General features: G+C 40.4%; 2 long non-coding RNA genes across 22 annotated transcripts in view; one reads left to right on the plus strand and one right to left on the minus strand.

Annotated features, from left to right (window-relative positions):
* The window catches only part of LOC109549903 (uncharacterized), a 148,510-nt gene extending 121,465 nt beyond the window's left edge, over positions 1 to 27,045 (plus strand). For 17 of the 20 annotated variants that reach the window (XR_012332522.1, XR_012332523.1, XR_012332530.1 and 14 more), the window contains one exon: positions 8,534 to 24,767. This is a non-coding gene — a long non-coding RNA (uncharacterized lncRNA). Of the gene's footprint in view, positions 1 to 8,533 lie in introns of all 20 variants that reach the window. The other 3 variants (XR_012332531.1, XR_002176305.3, XR_002176308.3) reach the window with 3 other exon arrangements.
* The window catches only part of LOC117312632 (uncharacterized), a 128,801-nt gene that overhangs the window by 8,158 nt on the left and 93,396 nt on the right, over positions 1 to 27,247 (minus strand). The window contains exons 2-4 of one of the 2 annotated variants that reach the window (XR_012332532.1): positions 4,248 to 4,293; positions 3,324 to 3,442; positions 1,226 to 2,394 (exon numbers count right to left, since the gene is read on the minus strand). This is a non-coding gene — a long non-coding RNA (uncharacterized lncRNA). Of the gene's footprint in view, positions 1 to 1,225; positions 2,395 to 3,323; positions 3,443 to 4,247; positions 4,294 to 27,247 lie in introns of those variants that run through there. The other variant, XR_004527008.2, reaches the window with a different exon arrangement.

Raw genomic sequence — 27,247 nt, forward strand, 5'->3', positions numbered from 1 at the left:
ATAGAAACCATGAATCTAACACACCAGAACTGTGCCACGCAGGTCAGTCTTGAGCCAGAAAACATGTAGTGAATAGGTACCATCCTAGGCAGTGGGGATGGGAAAATGAGTAGGTTGCTGTCTCTGTGCTCCTGGGTCTTAGAGGCTTGAGGTCTACCTCTAGCTGTGTAGGGCTGCCTCTATTAGCGCTCTTGTCCCACTGTATATTGTACTTGCCTGTTGTCATGTCTGAGTCTTGAGACCATGAGCTTAGTGAGGCCAGGAATGCTTCTCTCTTATCCACGGTCATATCTTCAACGCTGAGCAGTTCCTAGTGGACCTTCGCTCTTCTTATCCACCGTGGCTGATGTGGTAGGTTCCCTGTCACATCATCTCTCCCTTACCTTTTCAGCTTACACCTGCCCAACTTTCAGCTGCTCTCCCCACTGCTTTTATTTGCCTGAAGGTTTCCTCTGGCCGATGAGGGCCACTCAGCTCACTAGTAGGGGAGGGAAGCTGGGAGTGCAGGAGAATTAGGGCCCACCCCAGCTGCTCTCAGCAGCTTGGGGTAGAGCTGGTGTATAAATAACTCAGCTCCTAGGCCCTGTAATGGCCCTGGAATGACTCTGAGACATGTCTTCTACAATGGCTCCAAGTCCCCTGTAGAGGATTTAGATCTAGTTACCTCATAGCAATAACTCGATTGATAAGTTACCCTCCCTTCCTTTCCCCACTTCCTTACCAGTGATTCCTGGGATTTTCACAACTCCCAAAGAAACCACTTACACTTGAATCCTTGTCTCAAGGTCTACTCAGGCATCCAAATCTCTATTGTACGTTTAGGGAATTCTGCCTATAAAGAGCCCATCTCCCATGACAGGAATGGAAAATGTCAGATACACTTGTGGCCAGGGTTGGGCACATGACCTGGGCATTGAGCATTAGATGTACCCATCTCCACACTCTCTAAATTGGAAGCTCATGTCATGAAGAAGTAGGAGATGCCCAGATTTGATTCTGTTGACAGTTTGAACGGCACCTTGCAGCATCCAGTGTTGCTGGTACACATGGCACGACCCAAGACATCGAGCATGGCTTCCCCCACACAGTGTCGCCTGGAGATTTTCGAGCTCTGTTCTTTCCCTTGTAGTCTCGGAGCCGGGTTCTGGGGTCCTCTCGGAGATTCTTTGATCTCTCCAATAGCTTTCGTGGTAAAATCCTTTCCTGCCAACATGTCAAGGGTGGTTTCTGTAGCTTGTAACTAAGAATGGTGTCTGTGTCAGTCAGGATAGAGCCAGGAAAACAGTCCTCTAAATCTTGCACGCAGATGGGGTTTAATAATTTAATACAGATAATAGGTTAAAAGGGTGATGGAAAAGCTGGCAAGCCAAACAGGGAGAAAGGAAGCAACTCACAGGTCGGTGATAGCTGGAAGCTGCTACCACCACTAGGGCTGGAGGGGCAGTGGAGGAAGGGAACCCATCATCTGACAGGAGCTAGAACCATGTAGGGGCTGTGCAGAGGGTTGACCAGTGAGATCCAGGAGCTGAAGCTCACAGGAAGGATGGGCAAGAGGGAGAGAAAGAAATATCTGGTCTTCTTTCTTTTTCCCTGCCTCCAATTTTACACCGTACCTCCCATAAGTTGGAAGTAATGACCAGAAGCTAGAGGGCAAGGGAGCCTATAGTACACAGCGGAACAGGGCAAGAGCCAGAAATAGACCTGAAAGCCGACAGGCAATTGCCATGCCCATGTGCTAGGAGTTCAAATGCTCTTTGGCTGAATGAGTGAAGAGAATAACCAAGGAGAGGGCTGGCACCAGAATCTTGCGCTGTACCAACTCTTAAAAGAATAGGGAAATGAGAGGATTTCCCTTAAGAAGAAGCAATCGGAGAGAAAGGAGGAAAATGAGGCAAGAGTAAGGCCCTGGATGTCTTGGCTCTGAAGCAATCAACTCTGCCAGGCTCCTAACTGGACACCCACCAACTAGACCTGTGAATTATTCATCAAGTCTAGACAGGAGACTCAGAGCGCTTATCCAGGAGCTTTGAGTATCATAGCTTCTAATCCAGGCTATTCCCTGGGTAACGTGGGTTATTATGTGAGGATAACAGTGCTTGCCAACTTTCATTGGGCAAGGTAAGAAACAACGAATAATGAAGAGTTTTAAATACTTGGCATCTTGATAACCAAGAGATGAGCGCATTCACTCACAGTTTGAATTGATGGTATCGTCCTCGATGAATTCCATGAATAAATGGAATGTAATCTCTTTGTTAGTGGCAGTGCGTAAGAGGAAGCAAAGGTCTGTGTTTGCATTTGTGAGAAGGAGCATGGTATACAGGCAAAGCTTCTAGGCCATGATAAATATTTGTTCCCTTCCTCAGTCTCCCTTCTTTTTATCATAGCTGTAACCTAGAGGGAAAAAAGTGAGAAAGTGAAGTACTGTCTAGAAAAAATGGCTGGGGTGAATCCCTTTTATAGGAAAATGCTTAAAACACTAAAAATCCATGGGCATTGTAAATCCAAGGCCATTTACTCAGGATTTCAGATGTTCTAAAAAAGAATTCATCTGCACTTATTTTGTTTCTTCAGTGTGAGGAATGAGGAGGTGAGGAATCCTCACTTCCCATGGGTGCCGTGAAATGTCTACTGGTTTCTATTTTCTGTGGGATTTCATTCTCAGGTGGTGTCTTGGTGTTTCTGTGACCCAAGCAAGGAGTCCCGTGACTATAGCACACTTTTGACACGGTTGGAAATAAGATCACCTCGAGGCCCATTGCAAAAGGAGCCGGGCCTCTGCCATGGGTCAGCAGCAGCCAGGAGGGTTGCCAAGATATGGTACAAAACACAAGACCCTACATCTCCCTCTGGGTTTCTGCAGCAGCTTTCTTGAACTCAGCTGTTGAAATTTCACTTCCTTCACTGAAATCCAAACACATCTGTCCCCCCAGATAGGAAAGTGCTTATTAAGTGACTTCCTCCATGCTGGCTAGGCTTGTGGTTTTATTCAGCCCTTACAGAGTGTGTGGGGGCTTCCCTGGTGGCGCAGTGGTTGAGAGTCCACCTGCCAATGCAGGGGACACGTGTTCGTGCCCCGGTCCGGGAAGATCCCACATGCCGCGGAGCGGCTGGGCCCGTGAGCCGTGGCCGCTGAGCCTGCGCGTCCGGAACCTGTGCTCCGCAACGGGAGAGGCCCGCGTACCGCAAAAAAAAAAAAAAAAAAAGACAAAACAGTGTGGGAGCTGAGTACCAGGGATGAAGGCAAAGCCCAGGGATGGGTCACTGGGGTGGAAGCGTGCCAGCCAGCACTGATACCTGGGGGCGGTCGTCAGGGTACTCACCGCTTGGCTTGGCTTTGAAACATCAGCTGGAGCCCAGGCAATATCAGGTCTCACTTAAGCTTCACCCTCTACGCCGTCTCTCTCATTCTTCTACTTGTCATGGACACAATCCTTTTCATCTGTTTAATTTCAGAGCACAACAGGGATATTGATTGCTTTATTTATGTGTTGGTCAGGTGCCTTCAAATATCAATTTTGTCATGACTTGCTGTTTTAGAAACTATGATTTCAAACCAAAATGTAATTTTTTTTTAAAATGAATGGTGGTAGTGTCGAGCCAAGCTTATCCTATGTCCTAGGTGGTGCCTATGTCCTAGGCGGTGCCTATGTCCTAGGCGGTGGAGGTCAAAAAGGGAAGCTCTCCCCTATGAATTTTTAGGATTGGGTTGCCCTTCAGGCCCTATTCCAGACCAGAAAAGAACCTTCCCAGAATAGGCGAGACCCATGTTCGGGGTTTGTATGATGGAATGCTAAGGAGGGCAACTCTTCCCTTCCTAGCATTGTTCCCAGCAGTGCCAACCCCATGGTGGACCCCCTCACCCTCAGATCCCTCGTGGAAGCTGGTGCTCTGGAAACCCAGAAGCAGAGCAGCCCCTGGTCCCCCTGCATCTGTCTCACTCACTCAGTCACTTATTACCCAAAGGGCCATATGTCCTGTTCTTTCAGGACTATTTTAAACATATTTCTTCATTCATGTTAATATTCCTCATTCTACATAGAATGCCTACCTCTGAGGTAGGTCATATCCCTTTACCCTTCCTCCATCCTTCTAATTTTTTACACTACAGTTTTTACTATTTGTGTTATCTGACAATGGAATATTCACTGTTGAGCCGAGTCTATTATCATTACGCTTCCTTTCTTATTCAATTGTTTTTTTTTCCTAGAGCTGATAAATTACTTATGTTTTAGAAATGTACTTACTTTTCTCTGTACACGTTGTTAATGTTTTTTCAGTCCCTCCGAGAGCCTGTAATATTCAAAACACTATTTTAACACATTAAGTAATGTATTTAATTTTTGAAGAAGCTCTGTGCGGTAGGTACATCACGATCCACATTTTATAGACGGGAAACATGAAGCACCGGGAGGCTGCCTGTGGCAGAGGCATTGTGGCAGAGGCAGCATTTGAGCCCGGCCCGTCTGGCTTTTGTATCCACGTTCCCAAACTGAAGCAGCACAGCCTTTGAGAAAACTTTCTACACAAGCAAGTTTACCCGATAAGCAATTGGTTTTTTCTTTTACACTAGAACTCTTTCTCCTGCATGTCCCTGTGCTCTCATTTTCCTCTGGATTTTGCTTGTGTACTATACCTGTACCTGCTGTCATAGTAGGATGGATTTTCAGTATCGTCAAGGGAATTTCCCATATCTCCTTTCTGTACTGATTCCTCATTTTCTGGATATTACTTCTTTTGGGTGTACCTTATTGCTTTAGGGGGAAGCCAATCCTTTAGAAGACTTCTTGAGAAAAGGTGAATGGGAGACAAATAATTGTTAGATCTTAAATGTTAGCGTTTGTATTCTAGTTTGATAGCCCTGGGTACAGTGTTCACTGCCCTCTTATCCTCGATTGTTTACATGTGACCTGTCTTTTACTATCTTCCTGGTATTCTGAAATTTTACAGCAGTGGTTGGTATTTTTCATTTATTGTGCTGGGTGTTCGGGAGGACTTTTCTGCAGGTCCAGAAAATGTTCTTGTACTATTTCTCTTGACATTTTTCTCTTGTGGATCCTTACGGTAGGCTGTTGGGCCTCTGGGATTGGCCTTCTGGTTTCTTCTTTTTTTCTGTCCCATTTTTTAAAGGTTTTGAGGTATGTTCCTATTTGCCATATATATACAATACGCATATAAATGTATATTTATCCATGTAATTTTAGCTCTCATATTTACATTTCTAAGAATGCTTTCTTATCCTAATAATAATGTCTGCGTATTCCTTTTTCTTAATAGCATCCTGACCTTGTTTTAACGATAGCTTATCTTCTCTTTCTGAGGTCATTAAATATGTTTTTTTAAATTTTCTTCTTTTTAGTGCGTTCTCTCTTTTTTTTTGAGTTTTCTTTCCTCCTTGCTTCTGTTTTGATGTCTCTATCTTTTATGGTAGAGGCTTTCTTCAACTGTCAAGCCATCACTGGTTTTCTGTTCATATTGTAAAAGTTAGAATGCTGGAAGCTCTGTGTGCTTACACTTGGCTTGTCAACTGTAAAGTGCACTGTAGAGTAACTGGGTGATGAGTTGGCTTTTTAATTGGGAGATTCCTATGTGTCAGGACCTACAGAGTGTTCTCTAAGCACATGACGTATTTATTTGTGTAAATGTGTATTGAAGTCTTGAGAAGATTGAGATAATTTCTATTACGGCAGCACAAACAAACAACAAAAAATTCACTGTGAGATATGTGGGTGGGTTCCTAAAGCTCTTCCTGCTATTTCTGCACCTTGGACTCTATTTCCCCACCGTATTGCTTATCATGGTCTCCCCTCCCCACTATTAAATTCGTACCCATTTTAAGGTAGAGCTATTAGCTTCATGCTGACGTATGTCCTCAGAATAATCAGCTTCACGAATTCTTACGAATTCTGAAGACAGTTCTAGCCCAAAGAAGAATCTTTTTTTTTTTTTTTTTTGCGGTACGCGGGCCTCTCACTCTTGGGGCCTCTCCCGTTGCGGAGCACAGGCTCCAGACGCGCAGGCTCAGTGGCCATGGCTCATGGGCCCAGCCGCTCCGTGGCATGTGGGATCTTCCCGGATGGGGGCATGAACCCGCGTCCCCTGCATTGGCAGGCGGACTTTCAACCACTGCGCCACCAGGGAAGCCCAGAAGAATCATTCTTAAGTTTGTGCCACATACCCAACTATTAGAGGTGAAAACTCTAGTAGTTACATGATAACTATCAAGAAACTTTACTTCTGGACTGGTGCCAATTTACATATACTCCTTATTTCTGTAATTACTGCATGTAGATCCATTCTACGCATCATGATAATTACATTTATCTTGATGTACCTCCTTCTCCTTGTTTCAGTGACTCTGCTGAAACCACATGTTTCTTTATCCTCTTGATGCCTGAGATTTTCTCCATTTGGGGACAGTCACACTAGACTGTCCCGCTATGGGACTTTCAATTTAACGCTCTAGACCTCTCGTCTAACATATTGTTGAGAGTTCCTCCCCAAGCCCTCAAGGTTATAGAAACTAGTTGTAGACAGAGCTGGATCCTTAAACGTGATTTCCTTTATGTGGACTCACATACTTGATCTTTCTGGTATTATTGTAACTTGACCTCCTAGCAGCATTTAATACACTGGATTGGTTTCTGCTTCTTAGAGTTTCCCTGGATACCACTCTCTCCCAATATTGCTGCTACCTCCTATCCCGTTGGCCACTCTTTTCTCTCCTCCTGTGTTAGGTCCACCTCCTCAACCTGACCTCTAATGGAAGAGTGCTTCCGGATCCTGTACTCACCTCTTCTCTTCTGTCTACCAGGTCTCTTTAGGTGATGCCATCTAGTCCATACTTTTATGCTAATGACTCCCAGACATTTAACTGTGTTGTATCCCCAGGACTCCTGACTCTAGTTGCCTCCTTGACATCTTCATACAAATGTTCAATAGGCCTCTAGTGCTTAGCATGACCAATACAGAACTCTTGAGTCACTCCTGTCTGGATAACATCCTAACTACCCCTTACATACCTCTTTCTTCCCATTTTGGAAAATGGCACCAAAATCCAGCTACTTGCTCAAGCTCCTAATCTGACAGTTACCCTTGATTCATTTCTTTCACTTTACCCACAAAAACTATTTATCTACAAACACTATGGGTTCTACTCCCATAAATACCTTGAATCTGTCCAATTCTCTGCATTTTCTTGACTCTTACCTTAGACAAAGACATCATAATATTTCTTCTAGGCTACTGCAGTAGCTTCTTACCTGGGATCCCTGCTTCCAAGCTTGCACATAGCAAACTTTTAGAAGCATAAATCAGATCACGCCACTGCTTAAAATCCTCCAAGTCTTATGATTTACAGAACCATACATGTTCTAGCTCTGGTCTACCAACCCTTCCTTTGGTTCCTCACAACACCAGGCTCATTTCCTCCCTAGAGTTTTTGACCCAGCTCTTCCTCTGCCTAGAATGAGCTTCTCTCTCATTCTCACAGCGCACATTCAATATTCTCTTCTTATCTAAAAAGTCACCGCCTCAGAGAATCCTTCCCAGGGTACCCACCTAGAGTACTTATTCAGTCATTTTCTCTACCATCAGCCTATTTTAATTCTATGGATAACACTTATTCCTCTCTGATATTTTTGTTTGTTTATTGTCTGTCTAACGCCCACCACTCCTTGAGAGAAGTGACCTCATCCATCTTTACTCAACTAGTATCATCAGTGCCTGGAACTAAAAAAAAAAAAAATCACTCAGTGCCTATTTGTAGAATGAATGGATTAACAGATGGCCTTAGAGGCCATCTAGTCCAACTTCCTCACTTTCAGAGGTGAGAAAACCAGAGAGAAAAGCGACTTGCCAAAGATGATGTAGTTCTCAGGCTCTTTGGCTTATTGTTTTAAATTTGTTCATTGTTATGGTGACCTCAACTACATCCCAAAGCAACTATCTTTAATTATACTCTTGGCTCTGCCAATCTCATTTGTTCATCATCTCACCTTAGGGTCATATCTTATTAGTGTTATCCTACCCAAGGGTGTTTGGGATAGGAGCCAACTCTACATTCTATTGTGTCAGTTGCCATTAACACAGGTCATATTTTTCCTGGGGCAGTTATAAGCTTTTTTTATAAACTTAGAGAACTGACTTTTTGGCTGTTCTCACCTGCTGACCCACTAAAAACCCACCTTTTTACCAACCAGATACTTGATAGTGTTTATGTGTAGGGTAGAATTATAAATCTATTTTGTCATCATGGTAGTGGCCCAGTTTACAGGGTAATCATGGTTTGGCAGAAAGACCTTCGCCTTGGGAAGCCTGGTTTTTCGTCCATTCTATTACTCAGAAGCTGTCTGAGCTTAAGCAAGCCCTTAATACTCTAAGCTTCAATTTCGTAGCCTGTCCAGCTTTGCCATGAGCAGGGAGAAAACAACAACAACAAAACCAAAAATACCAATAACCACTCTCTCTCACTTCCTCTCAACCACTCTCTCTCACTTTCTCTCACTCTCTCCCCCTTTTTTTTTTCTTCTAGTTTTTGCCCGCACAGCATGCAGGATCTTTTTGGGATCTTAGCTCCCCGACCAAGGATGGAACCCGCACTCCCTGTAATGGAAGCACAGAGTCTTAACCACTGAATTGCCAGGGAAGTCCCTCTCGTCCCTTCTTTATTTGGAATAACAATATGAAAATTCACTTCACAGGGACTAAGTGAACTTATTAATAAACCAGTTAGTTGGATTAAATCAACTCATGAATGAGAAGACATTTTGCTAAGTGTAAAATGCATTACAGATACAAGGGATTAAATGTAAGGGATTGCTTACATTAATCAGTTTCTAATGTATTAAATATACAGCCGTCAGTAATTGTGATTTTGGTTAAGTCCCTGTTACATGTCAAACTTGCAAAACAAGTGTCTTCTTATCCCGTATACTTTTGAATAATGATTTTAATTATTCTTTTTAATAAAAGTACTGTGTTCACTGTAACTAATCCAAATGATATAAAATGAAAATGGAAAAGTCTACTTTTTCACCTCAAACTCCACAAGTATAAGCCCCAGAAATAAGCAGTTAGCATTAGTTATTTTTAGTTACTACTGTTACTACTCATAATAGCTAACATAATGATAGTTTAGTACTTCACTGTGAGTCTGATGTTGTTAGAAGCACTTCCTATATGAACTTATTTTGGTGCTTACAGTAACCCTATGGCTTAAATATTACTGTTATCCTCATACATGAGCAAACTGAGGCACAGAGCTGGGAAGCTCTCTATCTGCCTGGTGTCACACAAGCATTTGGGCTCAGGCAGACTGGCTCCCAAGTTCACGCTCTCAGTCACTATAAGCAGTGTATCTCGGACACCTTTCCATTTGCGTATACAGAGATCTACTGCGTAATTTTCGTACCTACAGAACACTCCATTGTGTGATGGCGCTTATCAGCTCCCAATTGATGAGAATTTTTATTCTCTTCCACATTTTTCATTATGAGAAATAAACTGCTAAAAATTAAAAATTGAACTGCCATGGACAACCTCATACTTCTGTGTGAGTGTGCCTGTGGCATATACTTCTAGAAGTGAGTAGCTGAAACAAAGGACGTGTACACTAAACTTTTTGAGCACCACCACCACGTTGCCTTCTGTAATGATTACTGATTTTCACCTGGAGTCTACCAACCACCAGCATCACTGAGCAAACTGGTTATTTTTATGTACTACTGTTTTTTTTTCTAATTGTGTTTTACATCTCATTGCTCTGCTGTTTGACAAGGAATTTTACCATATGGTAAATACAGCATTTGGGGAAAGCTCCTCCTAGGCATGTGGGGTGATGTCTCTGCTCCTGGGCATAAGGTGAGCAGGAATCCAGGGACCTCCCTGCTTGTGCTGCCTGATACCTGAGGCTCTGGAGCAATTACTGTGTGACTGTTCACCTTGGCTCAGCCTGAGAGCTACTGTGACAGATTTAGGGGCTCTGAAACATTTATCCAAGCAGAGCCTCTAAACCAACATACATTTTCACTCACATGCACCCTAGGGAGAGAAGGAGAACTCTAGGGAGTGAAACTCCACAGAAATGTAGTCTACCCCGCACTTCACCCTTGGAAACTTCTTGAGAAATGAAATTCATTTCTTCCAATCCCAGGTCTGTCTTTTTTTAACCAGTTTTTCTCAGTGGGTCGGTACGGAAAAGTACATTAATAAAAGGAAATTAACAAGGTACTTCAATCAACTACTATTTCATTATTTGCTTTGTAAAAGAAAATATTGAATAGTCTATGGTTCTTGCCTCCAAGAAACTTGCAGTCTCCTCCCACGGTCCTTCAATCAACTACTATTTCTTTATTTGCTTTGTAAGAGAAAATATTGAATAGTCTATGGTTCTTGCCTCCAAAAAACTTGCAGTCTGCTCCCACCTTTGTAGGTATGGAGGGTGGAGAAATGGCTTGAATTTATAAAGGAAGGAATTTAGAGCAATAAGGAAGAACCTAGAAGGAAAACTAGTAATAGTATTATCCCTAGTTTCCTGATGATAAAAATAAAGCTTAGCGAGATTATGTGACTTAGCAGAGCTTACTCAAGTAGAAAGTAGTAAAGTTAAACAGTTCAAACTCTGGTTCCAGTTTCAAAGATCACATATTCTCTACTGCACTTGCTGGTGGTCTCCAAACCTGACTAATGCAGGGTTCTAGTTTCAACTACTTAACATATTGACGTCCTTCTGTGTACTACATGTAACAGAAATGCTGGATAAAATATAACAAAACTATGATATACATTGCCAAGGAAGAAAGGGAGGGAGAGAGAAAGGAAATTCTTACAGGCCAAAAATAAAGAAGAATCTCGTAACCGATATGGTAAGTGCATGAGCTGATGCCAGAACGAAACAGAGGATATCAGACATGGCTATGTGACCTAACGGCTAGGGGCTGTGGTTTTTACATGTCTAGAACAAAAGACTTGCCTTTGGGCCTGTGAAAGGTGAGGAGTTGGAACTGAAATTCATGCATAAAGCTAGGACCGAGGAAGAGCTGCTCCCACCATATAAAGGGACTATGAAACATCGTTCACTTACTACAAACGCCCAAGTGGCAAAATTCTCACTGATTAGATATCTGGATGGGAAGAAGTTCCACACGATAAATGGCAATTTAAAACTCTATGTTATGCACAGGTGTAGAATCCAAATTTTAGACTATTTTCATAGAATAGGAATCCCAAATGGAGATACTGATGGAGATACTGGAAATATTTCAGACCACTGAAACTCCTGGAATCCTCAGAAAAATCAAATGTAAGACTTCTCTGAATGGTTACCACCAAATCTTACAGTACACACAGGGATTCCACAGGGAAATATAACCTAGCCGAAAATATGCTCACAATTAAAAAGTACAGATTAAGTAAGAAAGTGGTTCACAACATGGGAGAGTCAGCAGATACATGTGGGAGGAAAAGCACCACAAGAACCTGAGATATAATGATCAAAAGCTGTCTGTAAATTAAGTATATTTACAATCATTGAAGAGATAAAGGGAGAAATAACAACCCTCATAAAAAAAACCAGGGCATTCAAAAAGAACAAGCAGATATGAAACACAACCCAATAGAACGATTCAAAATGAAAAGTTGTGAATAAAATTAAACACAATGACCAATTTAAGAGCAGATTGGGACAGTTAGTTATAGAGAGAATTGATGATATGAAAGATGTACGTGAGAAAATTACCCAGAGGGAGATAAAGAGATGTGAAACCCAAAAGAGAGGTTAGGATAAATGGATGATTAAACTAGAAGTTTCAATTTGCGTCTAATGGGAATTTCAGAAGGAGAAAATGGGGAAGGGGCAATATTTTAAGGGAAAATAGCTATGAATTTTTCAGAACTAAGAAAAGCCATGAAACCTCAGTCTGAAGAACCACACTGAGTCTTGCACAATATAGAAATCCACTGTTAATCCTGTGAAGACTGGAACACTGAAGAAAAACAAACTCTAGTTGAAAAGCAAGTAGAGAGAAAAGACAGATAACGTGCAAAGGAACAATCATTAGAATAATAGAGGATATCAATGAAATAGAGACCAGAAGACAATTCTCACTTATCATCAGAATCACTTGAGAAGCACATTAAACTACAGTATTATGGTTTTACCCCAGATGCCCTTGCATGTTGTTCAGGAATGTGCATTTTAAAAAGCTTCTCGGGTCATCAAGTATGTTTAAAACCCTCTTTCCTTAGCACCAAATACATAAACACATACATACATTGGTATGCTCACACACATTGTTCTCTGCTGTATTTTAGTGAGATTACCCCTAAAAAAAAAATGGAGAGGTTGGATCCATAACTAAGAATCCATGCTAAATGATGCCAGAAGATGATCCCAAAAGAACAAGGCAAAGGAGTTAGTACAAGTATCTCTGACCTCCGAAATCTTTTCCCATTTCCGTCTTCTCCAGTGTACCTATGACTAGAACCAGAGGGCACATCATTCTGCCTCACACCTTCAGAATCCTGGGTGTGTGTTTGATGAGACTAATGAATGTTCCAAATTTTCAGAGTGTTTGGCAAGACATGCTTTCTGTCTTACTTGGTATATCATATTAAATACAAAACAAACCTTAACCCACCAATATAAGAAATCTAGTCTACCTTTATGGACATCTGTTTTCAGATTAGTGGTTGTTTAACTCTTATAATAAAGGCTAACTCTACATTAAAGTAATACTGAGTGTAATTAGAATAGTTACAATAGCCATACTTTTTGAACTAATAGCACCACTTCTAGGAATTTATCCTAAATACCCAAACACAAAAAAAACCACATACACAAAAAAAGAAAATTGCAGGCCAGTATCACTGAAGAACATAGGCGCAAAAATCCTCAACAAAATACTAGCAAACCGAATCCAACAACACATTCAAAGGCTCATACACCATGATCAAGTGGGATTTATCCCAGGGATGCAAGGATTTTTCAATATCCGCAAATTAATCAGTGTGATACACCATATTAACAAATTGAAGAATAAAAACCATATGATCATCTCAATAGATGCAGAAAAAGCTTTTGACAAATTTCAACACCAATTTATGATTAAAATTCTCCAGAAGGTGGGCACAGAGGGAACCTACCTCAACATGATAAAGGCCATGTATGACAAACCCACAGCTAACATCATTCTCAGTGGTGAAAAACTGAAAGCATTTCCTCTAAGATCAGGAACAAGACGAGGATGTCCACTCTCACCACTGTTATTCAACCTAGTTTTGGAAGTCCTAGCCACGGCAGTCAGAGAAGAAAAAGAAATAAAAGGAATACAAACTGGAAAAGAAGAAGTAAAACTGTCACTGTTTGCAGATAACATGATACTATACATAGAGAATCCTAAAGATGCTACCAGAAAACTACTAGAGCTAAAAAATGATTTGGTAAAGTTTCAGGATACAAAATTAATACACAGAAATCTGTTGCATTTCTATACACTAAAGGTCAGAAAGAGAAATTAAGGAAACAATCCCATTTACTATGGCATCAAAAAGTATAAAATACATAAGAATAAACCTACTTAAGAAGACAAAAGACCTGTACTCTGAAAACTATAAGATGCTGATGAAAGAAATCGAAGATGACAAAAACAGATGGAAAGAGGTACCAATGTTCTTGGGTTGGAAGAATCAATATTGTCAAAATGACTATACTCACCAAGTCAATCTACAGATTCAATGCAATCCTTATCAAATTACCAAGGGCATTTTTCACAGAACTAGAACAAAAAATTGTAAAATTCCCATGGGAACACAGAAGACCCCAAATTGCCAAAGCAATCCTGAGATAGAAAAACGGAGCTGGAGGAATCAGATTCCCTGATTTCAGGCTATACTACCAAGCTACAGTCATCAGAACAATATGGTACTAGCACAAAAACAGAAATACAGATCAATGGAACAGGACAGAAAGCCCAGAAATAAACCCACACACCTATGGTCAATTAATCTACAACAAAGGAGGCAAGACTATACAATGGAGAAAAGACAGTCTCTTCAATAGATGGTGCTGGGAAAACTGGACAGTTACATGTAAAAAAATGAAATTAGAACATCTCTAACAACATACACAAAAATAAACTCAAAATGGATTAAAGACCTAAATATAAGGCCAGCTGCTATAAAACGCTTAGAGGAAAACATAGGCAGAACACTCTATGACATAAATCACAGCAGTATCTTTTTGGATCCACCTCTTAGAGTAATCAAAATGAAAACAAAAATAAACCAATGGGACCTGATTGAACTTAAAAGCTTTTAAGCCATAAACAAAATGAAAAGACAGCCCACACGATGGGAGAAGATATTTGCAAACAAGGCGACTGACAAGGGGTTAATCTCCAAAATATAAAAACAGCTCACGCAGCTCTATATCAAAAAAAAAAAAAAAACCAATCAAAAAAAACAGGCATATGAACTAAATAGATATTTCTCCAAAGAAGACATACAGATGGCCAAAAAGTACATGAAGAGATGCTCAACCTCACTAATTATGAGAGAAATGCAAATCAAAACTACAGTGAGAGATCACCTCACATGGGTCAGAATGGCCATCATCAAAAAATCTACGAATGATAAATGCTGGAGAAGGTGTGGAGAAATGGGGACCCTCCTACACTGTTGGTGGGAATGTAAATTGGTACAGTCACTATGGAGAACAATATGGAGGTTCCTTAAAATACGAAAAATAAAACTACCTGTGATCCAGCAATCCCACTCCTGGGCATATATCTGGAGAAAACCATAATTTGAAAAGGTACATGCACCCCAATGTTCATTGCAGCACTATTTACAAAAGCAAAGACATGGAAGCAACCTAAATATCCATCGACAGATGAATGGATAAAGAAGATGTCGTACATATACACAATGGAATATTACTCAGCCATAAAAAAGAATGAAATAATGCCATTTGCAGCAACATGGATGGACCTAGAGATGATCATACTAAGTGAACTAAGTCAGACAGAGAAAGACAAATATCATATGATATCACTTACATGTGAAATCTAAAAAAAAGAATACAAATGAACTTATTTATAAAACAGAAACAGATTCACAGACTTCAAAAACAAACTTACGGTTACCAAAGGAAAAACGTGGGTGGGAGGGATAAATTAGCAGTTTGGGATTAACATATACACACTACTATATATAAAATAGATAATCAACTAGGACCTACTTTATAGCACCGGGAGCTCTACTCAATATTCTGTAATAACCTATATGGAAAAAGAATCTGAAAAAGAATGGATATATGTATACATATAACTGAATCACTTTGCTGTACACCTGAAACTAACAACATTGTAAATCAACTATACTCCAATATAAAATAAAAATTAAATTAAAAAGTCTATATGTTCAAAGATATTCATTCCAGCATTATATAGATATATGTGGAAATCTGCAAGTCTCCAGAAGGGACAGAGGGCACTAAGATCTTGGCAAATTGTTTCAGACACATGTAGAAATGCATTTGCTTTTTGGCTTGAACTCCTTACACATATATTTGGCTTTCCCTTTTCGATAGAAAACGCTTAGATAAATAATGCTATATCCACATGACAGAACTATGCCAGTTTAAAAATTATCTTTGAGCAGGTGGTTTACAAAAGAAATAAAAATGTACCACAAACACAAATATTTAACCTTATTAGTATTAAAGGAAATAATAAAATTTCCTTTTCACTCATCTGATAAAAATTAGTTGAAGAAAAAAAATATTGATAATACCCAGTGTTGGTGAAATTGTGGAGAAATGGGCATAACTTTGCCGTTGGTAGTATAAGTTGGTACATAGCTTCTAGACAGAAAGTTGGTAGTATGTAAGCAAAGTCTTAATTCTTTTTTTTTGCTCAGCAAATCCATATAGAAATATATTTTTTAAAAAATTGAACAAGTGTAACACTGTTTATATTAAGAAAAAATTGGGAACTTAAATATCCCCAGATAGGAACTAATACAATATGGTGCTATACAATGGAATATAGTTAGCAAAAATATTAATAATATATAGGTAATAATAAAAAATGAAAAATAGGTGAAATATTATAATTTTGTTAAATTATAGATCAGAACACATAAAATGCCAAGAAAGAGTTGTACTAAGAATTGGTAATGATTATCTCTGGGTGGTTGGAACTTCTGGTTAGTTTTCTTTTTACGTAGTATTGCTTATAAATTTTGTAATGAAATTTTATTTTTTAACAAAAATAAGATACAATGATTTGTTGATAAAACTTTTTAATATGAGATAATACCGAATATGGCAAAAAGATTACAACTATGTATAAATTAAAAGAATAAAGGATATAAATAAAGGAAAAAAGGAGGAAGGACTGAAAACTCTCTCCTTATAGTTTTCTTTGGCCAGTGAAACATGGGGCAAATGTTTTCTACTTATGACTTTTTCATACTTTCTAATATATTACCAATTTTATTCTTAGAAGAATGAGTAGGAAATTTATTTTTTAAATATAAAATTGAACTTAATAAAGTAATCAGCATCTTTCCATCCTATTTTACACACCTCTCTGCTCTGTCAAATGTCCACACTGAATCCTAATGCCAAGTTTCTGGGCTCCAACCAGACCACCACATTAGGTAAGTTTACATACAAATATTACTACTGAATTTATGATTTGAATCATGAAAACAAAGGCTTGGAAACTTTTCTAGAATCCTCTCAGGAGTCTAGCAGGGAGCTGGGTGGGATTCGAACTGGCTGGTTTCCACTCAACATTCCATCTTAGTCTCCAGTGCGGATGGGGAGTGATGAGATCCTGTTCCAGACCCAAGTTGTAGTGCATTGGTTTTTTGGCTGGAACTCCTCACACATATGGTTTGCCTTTCTGCGATCAAGCAGAGGGCTCCTTGCCTGCACCAGTCTGGATGTCAGCAGGTGGCCTGCTGTCCCCCAAAGCCTTCTGCATGAATTACTGTGTGTGGTTTCTACACGTTGAAACATGGAACCCACACACATCCACACCTCCCTGCCCCCACCCCCCAACATACACTCTGTATTCCATTAGAAGCCTGTTCCATTTGGCCACGATATTGGGCCACCGGCAGACCTTCAAAGAATCACCAAGTTTCCATCTGCTAAAATACCATATTTCTTTTCCCCTTTCCAGATAAAGCACACTCTCTGGTCCCTTTCCAACTCCTTGGTTCTTCCTCTCCAGTCCTGCCTTTGCAGAGCCACCTGAATGAACTGATCTTGTCACTCCATGGCCCTTGAATCTTCTGTGGCTTCCCATCACATTCAGGATAATATATGTATTCCTTGGATGGCTAGCCGGGTCCTTCGTGATATGCCCCCAACTTACCGAGTTAGCCCTCACTGTCACCACAGACTTCCCACCTTCCGCTATTTCTCTAACACACTGTATTTGGACTTGACCTGCTTTCTCACTTGCGTCTGCTTTTCCACAGGTTGTTCCCTTCCCTTCTCCCCTTGGTCCCCCCGTCAATGCCTCCTTGTCTTTCAAAACTGAATTTGAGTGTCATCCCTACTGAGAGAAACCTTTTCTGCCTCTCCCTCCCTCCCTCTCACCTCCCTTGTCCCCCCGATTCAGTCCAAGGCTCTCTCACACATGACCCCTACAAACAGCTAAGAGTATTTGCTGGCCCATCTCTGTCCTTGATTGGGTCTTGAGGTCCTTGCAAGCAAGGGCTGGGTTTTTCTATGACTTTATTCCAGTGCCTAGCCTACTTTCATCGTTTCCAGTCAATAGCAAGCACTCAAAAATATTTCCAATAAAAATTTCACTCTTGGGTATAATCCCAACATATGCAAGACATGTACAAGACTGTTCAAAGCAGCATTTTCTGGATTAGTCCCAAACTGTAAATAACCCAAATGTCTCGTAACCATAGAATGGGTAAGTAAATCACGGCATTTAAAATAAATAAATCCTATACAACAGTGAGACTGACTGACTGTGAATGAATTTCACAAACGTAATGTTGAGTGAAGGAAGCCAGAAATAAATGATGTAGAATTCCATTTTTATAAGCTCAAAAAGCAGGTAAAAGTTATATATGGTGTTAGAAATCATGAGAATAGTTACTCTCCAATGTACAGGGTAACTGATAGAAGGGGCATCTGGGACCCCAGTAGTGTCTACTTCTTGATCTGGGTGCTGGCTGTGGAGTTTTCATCCAGCTGTATGTTTATGATTTGGGCATGTATCTGTCTCTCATATTTTAATAAAAATTTTAATTTAGAGATGTTCCCCTTGTGAAACATGTTTCTCTGTGGCATTGACGACAGTGACAGAAGTGGGGAGTGTAGGTTTGACTCAAATGAATTTCCAGGCTTCACTAATGCTCTTTTCCCCACTCAGAGCAGTGTTTCGTGGCAGAAAGGAAAATTAAAAAAAAAAAAAAAAAAGGAAAATCTCTCCCGTACAGAGTTTAGCATTTGCTTTAAATGTGATACTCAGTGGTGTCAGCAGGTGTTAATTTGAATAGTTCGACTTCGCCACTTGAATTTCGGCAAGCTCAAATAATTTTAGAATGAGTCAGGGTATAAATAAATAGCTATAACTGCAATTTCACTCTTTGCTTGCTATCTTCATCCTTCTGCTTTTAAGGCTTCTGTCACCGATAGGCATAAGCTTATCGGCATGCACACATCAGTCAAACCTTCTGTATACTCTGTTGATTCACAGTTCACTGCTGCAGTTTAAAATTGGGTTTTTTTCCTCTTGGTGTAAGGATTGTGGTTAATTATCGAAATTAACATCTTTGAGCTGATAGGATTTTTTTCCCTCCCTTCCAAACCTTAAGGGCTCTAGAAATCCCAGACTATGGGACATCTTTAAAAACACACTTTCTTCTCTTTAAACAGATCAGTGTGAGAAAGGAGCCTTGAACCCTTGTCTCTGAAATCATTGCAGCCATTTTGGCTGTGGCCTTCTGCAGCCTCCACGCTGGAGCCCATCCAGCCATCAGGGCGGGAACTCACCGAGTTTCTCTCTCAAGTTCTGTAATAAAGGCCTTTCGGTGTCTGCACAGATGGGAATTCTGCCACCTTCTCATTTCACATTTCCTGCACTTTTCTTCCTAAGCACTCTACTGCCCAAAATAGAATCACCGTTTTTTCAGTCCCTGTGTAGGAATTTACAGGGAGAATGGACAGGGTCTCTGGAGCTCCCTGTAATCATCACACCCTGAAGTAATTTTCCTGCTGGCTACGAGGTAGATAAAGGATTCAGAAGGATGCTCCGATGTCTCTCAGAGAACAGCGTGGATTTTCTTTCAGGGGAATAGTTGGGGAGGAGCCCATCGTGAGGCAGGGCATTAGTGCTGACTCTGTGGACAGCGAGGATACAATAGGACAGGGGCCTGTGCCAGCCCTGCCACCCATGAACCCCCTTCATGAGTCCTCTGCTCTCCTGAGGTCTCTTCCTGATGGGATATATCCTTCCTCTCTACCTTTTCTTTTTTGGTGGGGGGAGATGTTCCCAAAGGGATCAACTCCCCTTACTCCTCTCTGCCTAGTTGAATTATCTCCATCCTTTAAGGTCTTGTTCAAATCTCACCTCCTCTGGGAAGCCTTCCTGTATGACTTCAGCTAGAAGTGATTTCCCCCTTGTTTGAATTTTTAGATCCCTTAATGACTGTACATTCTGGGGGTGCCCACATGAACTATAATTTACAGCAATAATAAATATTAACTGAGTATTATGTGCCAGGCGTTATTCTTGTCACTTTACTGATATAAAGTCAGAATCCATACAATGACTCCATAAATTAGGCTGTATTATTATTCCCATTTTACAGATGAGGATCCCAGGGCCCATAGTGCTATCCTATCTCCCTCATCAGATTAGAAGCTCCATTTACCATCTCTTTGACTTACTGACTTGTCTCTTTTTCAGCACAAGGTTTAGGAACTTGCAGTTGGTGACTGTTCACCTCATATCTGTCCATTTAATTTTGTGCTTAAAGGACTTGAGATCATGAAAATAGCATTTGAAAATAATTTCTGTTATATATGCTACCTTTCCATTTCTGTCAACATGGAGGATGGTGCAGTGGAGTAGGTGAGACTGATAAAAAATCGTAATAAAAGAAAAAAGACCTCATTTCATATGTACTGTACGCCAGGTACTGTGATAAGTGATATATGTTCACTCTCTTTCTTCTCAGCTTTCCCCCGCCGCCCCCACAAAGACCAGAGAGACGTTGCAAAATGCTTGCAAAATGATCAAATAAGTAGATGAAGGCGTTTTAGCAAAAGGAATATGAATGTAGGAAGTCAAACAGAATCCTGGGTTCAGTCATTACCCAAGAATGCATGCCCTGAGGACCCTCGTTTGTAGGTGAACCACAAACTTGGCTCTAGGCTTCCTAGTGTTTGACAAAAAAGGACACACAATCAATTACAACACTTATATTGCCTTTAAGATAAAGACAAACCAGCTATTCAGAGGAAGCACACATAAATGTCACATCAAATAATTTCCTAATACAATTCTCAGTGCAGGCCAGTCTCATTTTGCCGAAGGGCAGAATGGTAAAATCCATTCGAGGAAGAGACAGAACTATAGGGTCTAGCTATGCAGTCTAATTTGGTTTAAGACATTCATAGACTGTACACATTTCAGGAAACTCTCTCTCAAGTGGCCTCCATACTATCTGCTCCAGACAATTACCTTTCCACCTTCAACTAAAAGCTGAATAGGAGTTTTCGTTTAACACCTATTAACAGTCTGTAAAACTAGCATGCCCAGGAACAGATTTTGGAAAACCTAGTCGTACAGGCAACATAAATCTTTAAAAATTGAGGTTTTCAGTGGGGAAAATGAAATGCAAACTCCTTTCCACGATTTATGATGCTTTTCACAACCCAACCTCAACCTGCCGTTCCAGACCTAATTTATTCCCACCCCTCACCCTTCACCATCTTTGTTTAGCCCAAACTACATAGAGTTCCAGGAATATACTCCATGCTCTCTCATTGAGACCTCATAGATGCTTCCTGAAACATCCTTTCTTCTCTCCCTTATCCCCTGGCTTCTCTGCCTACTGGGACTTGAAGGATGTCACCTTTTCTTATTCCACCTAACAATTAATCTTACCCTTTACTACGCTTCCGTAGCACTTTGCTTCTATCACATTTTATTATCCCCTTTTGTTAGCTTCTTTGATTTTTCTGCCAAACTGTGACCTCCTCCAGCGTGGAATGTGTCTTATTTAACTTTTTATCCTAGCACTGGGGACAGAGTCTGACCTGGATTTATTTCATCAAATATTTATTGAGTGCTTCCTGTACTGACAAAGCTGGGACAATTTCCATCCTGCGATGCTAAGTAAAAAAAAAAACATGAATTACTCCATGGTGACCTAAATATGTTTCCACTATTCTTTGAAGCCATACAGTATTGTGTAGATGGATTGCTCTATATGGCTTGATTTAGAAAAGGATGACCCAGTAAATAGGTTGAACCACAAACTGATTCTACTGAACTCTATCTTTTTCCTGACTCAGTATTTCCCAGATTTGAAAAGCTCCAAAGGAAGCTGCACTTGTATGTTGCTATTTATTCCAAGTGCCTTCTCTTGTTTGTGTAACATCTGTTACACAAAGAACTTTGGAAAATTATACTTGGCATAAGGATGCATCACTTCATCCACCAATAAAACATATGCCCCTTACAAGTCAAACAGAGCAACCATCCCAGGAGACCTTAATAATTTTACTGCAGAGCTAAGAGGAGGGTCAGAAATTTTAAAAAGCTGTCTACTCCTCCATGATCTCCTGACATGAATAGGATATTTAAGAACTAAGTTACCAAATTTCATTGTCAATGAAACAACCTATTGAATGGAGGCTGTATACAGTAAGTATTGTGCAAATCTGACCTTATTTCTGGACTTCCAGAGCATTTAATCAGCCGTCCATTACAAAAACCCATATTGTGGCCATTCAGATCCACATAAACACTGTGCAAATATGAGAATGTTTCCATAAATGGGCTTCCAAAAATGTGTGGAGCAAGCAATGGAAGCATTTTAGATACAGAAATCAGAACCAGTATTGGAATTTACTTTACATCAAATTGTTTATATTTATAACTAGCCTAACAAAGTTTCTTTTGCTTTGTTAAGCATATACTCAAAGTAGAATGACACTAGTGAAATTTGTTAGAAAATGTTATTTTACTTTACAGAGGATGTTCAATATAACAGAACATACATCTTTCAGCAGAAGGTAGATCTAGTGGACAAGAAAGATTAAGTCCAGGACCTTATAAATTCACCATTAGTTTTTTATTTTCAAAACCTCACCAAATTTATATTGAGAGTTAATTGTGTGCCAGCCTCTGTAGTTGGTACCAGAGAAAGAAAGATGACTAAAATACTCCATCCAGGTGGAGATTATACTACATTAGGGAAGACAGACCAGCAAAGATACAATTTCAACATTATATTATATAAATTCTAAGATGCAGATACTCACGAGTGCTATGGAAACTCAGAGGAAAGGCATTGAGGAGAGGTCAATGAAAGGCTTCCTGAAGTTGCTGAGTCTTAGAAGGATGAACAAAGTGAGCACCATTTATCAGATGGAGAAAAAATGACGATGAAATAAGAACAGTAGGGACCAAAGACAAGATCTGGGATATCCCATAGATTAAGGGGTACGTGGAGGAAAAGGAGACTTTGAAGGGGATCAAGAAGTGATGAGAGAGGTAGAAATAGAACTGGGAGAAAATAGTGCCAGAGAAGCCTGCTGTGCAGAGCAAGAAATTATAGACAGCAACTCAAGGAGAAGGTAATATGCAACAGTAAAGTACAGAGAAAAAGTAGAGAGAAGACATCATTGCTAATTGTTAGAGAAATGCAAATCAAAACTACAGTGAGGTACCACCTCACACTGGTCAGAATGGCCATCATTAAAAAAGTCTGCAATTAATAAATGCTGGCGAGAGTGTGGAGAAATGGGAACCCTCTTACACTGTTGGTGGGAATGTAAATTGGTGCAGCCACTATGGAGAACAGTATGGAGATTCCTGAAAAGACTAAAAATAGAGTTGCCACATGATCCAGAAATCTCACTCCTGGGCATATACACAGACAAAACTACAATTCAAAAAGATATATGTACCCCTATGTTCATAGCAGCACTACTTACAATAGCCAAGACATGGAGACAGCCTACATGTCCATCAACAGATGAATGGATAAAGAAGATGTGGGGTGTGTGTGTGTGTGTGTGTGTGTGTGTATGTATGATGGAATATTACTCAGCCATTAAAAAGAATGAAACAATGCCATTTCCAGCAGCATGGATGGACAGAGATTATCATACTAAGTGAGGTAAGTCAGAAAGAGAAAGACAAATACCATATGATATACTTACATGTGGGATCTAAAATATGACACGAATCAACATATCTATGAAACAAAAAAGGACTCATAGAGAACAGACTTGTGGTTGCCAAGGGGGACGGGGGGTGGAGGAGGGAAGGATTAGGAGTTTGGGATTAGCAGATACAGACTATTGTATATAGGATGGGTAAACAACAGGGTCCTACTGTATGGCACAGGGAAGTATATTCAATATCTTATAATAAGCCATAATGGAAGAGAATATGAAAAAGAATGTATATATATGTATACGTATAACTGAGTCACTTTGCTGTACAGCAGAAATTAATATAACATTGTATACCAACTATACTTCAGTAAAAATTTTTTTTAAAAGTAGGGAGAAGAGAGGATGGAGCAATGTCCTCAAGTTGATGGGAGGCCAAGTGTATGGGTTGGAAGAGTTGACCATGAGTACCTCTAATCCTCCAAGACCATAGGGAAAGATCCAAGAATGGGAGCAGAGGTAGGTAAACTTGGAGGTGGGAACACCACAGGATGGTACAGTTCAAGCCAGACGGCTTCAGTTTTTGTTGAAGTAGGTTACAAAGTCACATCTGCTGGTTGTAAGGACGTTGAGACTGGGGAAAGGGCTGAGGGAAAATGGTAGCTTGGGAACATCAGAGAAGTAAGTAGAAGGAGAAATATCACTGATGGCGGGGGAGCGCATTGGGTTTGAGATGCCTCTGGTTTTCATGGTTGTGTTTTTTTCCACCTGCAAGCAGAAGCCCAGGAACAGAGGCAGAAAATAACAGCAAACATTTACTGAGCATTTCCTATGTACCTGAAACTTATCTTAGCATCTCTGCATATTGTGGTAAGCAGAATAATAACCTTCTAGTAATGCCCACATCCTAATCTCTGGAATCTGTGAATGTGCTACATTATATGGCAAAGGGGAGTTAAGGTTACAGATGGAATGCAGCTTGCAGATCAGCCAACTGCGAAATAGGGAGATCATCCTAGATTATATGGGTTATGTGGGTCCAATGTAATAAGGGTCCGAGAAGTAGAAGATGGAAGCGCAAGAGAAGATCAGAGTGATATGAAGTGAGAAGGACTTAACCTGCCATTGCTGGTTTTGAAGAAGGAGGAAGGGACCCTGAGTCAAGGAATGTGGGTGGCCTCTAAAATCTAGAAAACGCAAGGAAACGGATCCTACCCTCTAGCCTCTAAAAGGACTGCAGCCCTGCTGACAACTTGATTTTAACCCCTGAGGCTCTGCCAGACTTCTGATCTACAGAAATGTAAAACAGTAAATTGTATTCTTGAATTTTTTAAATGTGTGGTAACTGGCTACAGCAGCAATATAAAACTAAAACCTATATATGTTTTCTTTTATCCTTCACAACATTATTTTATAGTTGGGCCGTTTGGGGAGTTGATCCTGGTTATTGACCTGGATGTCATGAAGGAGGTGGAGACAAATCTTGAGAAAGAAATGTTTCCAACTTGCAAGGCGTCTGCCTCAAGGGAAGCCTTTGTAGTATTTTTAGGCAAGGAATAATGGACCACTTCTGAAGGCCCAGAGGGTTCAAGGGATTCTGAGGACCCAGAGTACTCAATTCTTCCATCTAGATGTCCCCATTCTATGCCCCAGTATCCCATGCGTTCCCTATCAAACCTTGACTTTGGCGTATGAGATTTGGTGGGGCTACATATTAGGGCTTCTCTGTAATTTGTTTTTCACAGTCAGGTCCTGGGCCTGATTTTCAGCCCAATCTGCCTTCTGTCTGTGGTAGTGCAGGATCTCTTTAAGTCCGTGAGAGAGGCCTCTTGAGTTGCACATTACGCCCTGAATAAGTGGTTGGTTTGGTTGAGCCTGCCAACTCCACAGCCCTTATAGTTACCACTGGACTTTATCTCTCAAGTATTAGCAAGTTTGCAAATGCCAGTATCTCATCCCACCTGGCCTCAGGTGAGATGCTTAGTAATTGTGATATTACACAGCATACTCACCTTAAATGTCACTTCACCTAAATCCTAGGGAGTCCTTCCTTGACTCTTCAGTCTAAAACCTCATAAAATTCACCATCCCTACACACTATTTCTTTTATAATATGTAGAACACTGTATTTTATTTTTGTGTCTAAAATTTATTGTTTGTACATCCAGATATAATGAGACCTTTTAAAATGCAGTGCTAGTTCAAGGCTTGGCACAAAATGGACTCAATAAATATTTGCAAAACAAATATCTGAATCTAATTCACTGAGCTTGAGTGTATTAACAATGCAGTAGGTGTGAAAAACATTTTAGTTGTAAAGTATTTTTATCTGTACCAAGCACTAGATGAAAATATTTTGTAATGTTCAGAACTGTGCCTTGGTGGATCAGTGATTTGATGCTACACCAAAAATAGCAGCACTTGTAGGAACTTTATGGCTATTTATTATATAACAATGTTTCAAATGCTCACATCCATGTTTTTTGCAATATTTTTTGAAATGTGTCATTTTATCTTTAGAAAATGAATTATGTGCAAAATTCGAGCTGTGAAAAACTGGCACATTTTGGGGGTTCTGAATGTGTAAATGATTATATATACAGTGAGTAATTACTTTCCCTTTACCCACCAGCCAAATTGTTTAAATTCCTTTGAGGCTGGAGTTAAAAGAGAAAGGCAATATAGGACCGAAACTAATACACCTCTGAAATGCCAGTCACAGAGGCACCAATCAGCTTTGAGCCCTGATGTAATTGAGCACTGGATATGTGTCAAAATGAGTTACTTGCCACTGTCACATGATTTGTATGTATAATCAGAAAAATATGAGTCTTAAATGTCAGGTACATATTGACATTCTCCACCCTGTTGAAGGAAGCCACGAGCTATCCCTTAATGTCCGTTTCTTCTCAGCCACCTAGGACATCAAATCAAGAAGCATCTTTGGAAGGCTCCGATTTTGAATTGTAAAGTGATCTAGCTATTACACAACTTGGGCAAGGGGAAATTAATCAAACAGTAGATTTTTAAAGGAGAAATTTGGCCTGCATCTTTTATACATGAGTTGAAGGAGGCTTATGTTGAAAACATTTTCCAGAAACAAAATCCTTTGTGACTGTAATTCTTTCAACAGTTTAATGATAATTGCCCTGAAGTCATCATTAGAAATACATAGAGGACTTCCGTGGTGGAGCATTGGTTAAGAAGCTCCCTGCCAATGCAGGGGACATGGATTTGAGCCCTGGTCTGGGAAGATCCCACATGCCACAGAGCAACTAAGCCCATGCACCACAACTACAGAGCCTGCACTCTAGAGCCCATGAGCCACAACTACAGAGCCTACATGCTGCAACTACTGAAGCCCACGTGCCTAGAACCCATGCTGTGCCGCAAAGAGAGGCCACGGCAATGGGAGGCCTGTGCACCACAACAAGCAGTGGCCCCCGCTCACCGCAACTAGAGAAAGACCATGCACAGCAGCGAAGACCCAACGCAGCAATAAATAAAGAAGGAAAGGGGGTGAGGGAGAGGGTGAGGGAGAGAGGGAGGGAGAGAGTGAGACAGAGAGAGAGAGAGAGAGGAAGGAAGGGAGGGAGAGAGTGAGAGAGAGAAAGAAAAAGAGAGGAAGGGAGGGAGTGAGAAAGAGAGGAAGGAAGGGAGGGAGGGAGGGAGAGAAGAAGAAAGAAAGAAAAAGAAAGAAAGAAAAGAGAAATAAAGAAAGGAAGGAAAGAAAGAAAGAAAAATAGAATGGGTATGCCAGCTTCTACAGCACATGAAATTTCTAGGATCAATCCCAAGTCCACCTCCTTATAATAGAGTGCTAGCTCTCACAGGCACAGGGCCTGCTTCTCATACTTT

Source organism: Tursiops truncatus, chromosome 6 (assembly GCF_011762595.2).
Source record: "Tursiops truncatus isolate mTurTru1 chromosome 6, mTurTru1.mat.Y, whole genome shotgun sequence".
In the NCBI taxonomy this organism is placed as follows: Eukaryota; Metazoa; Chordata; class Mammalia; order Artiodactyla; family Delphinidae; genus Tursiops; species Tursiops truncatus.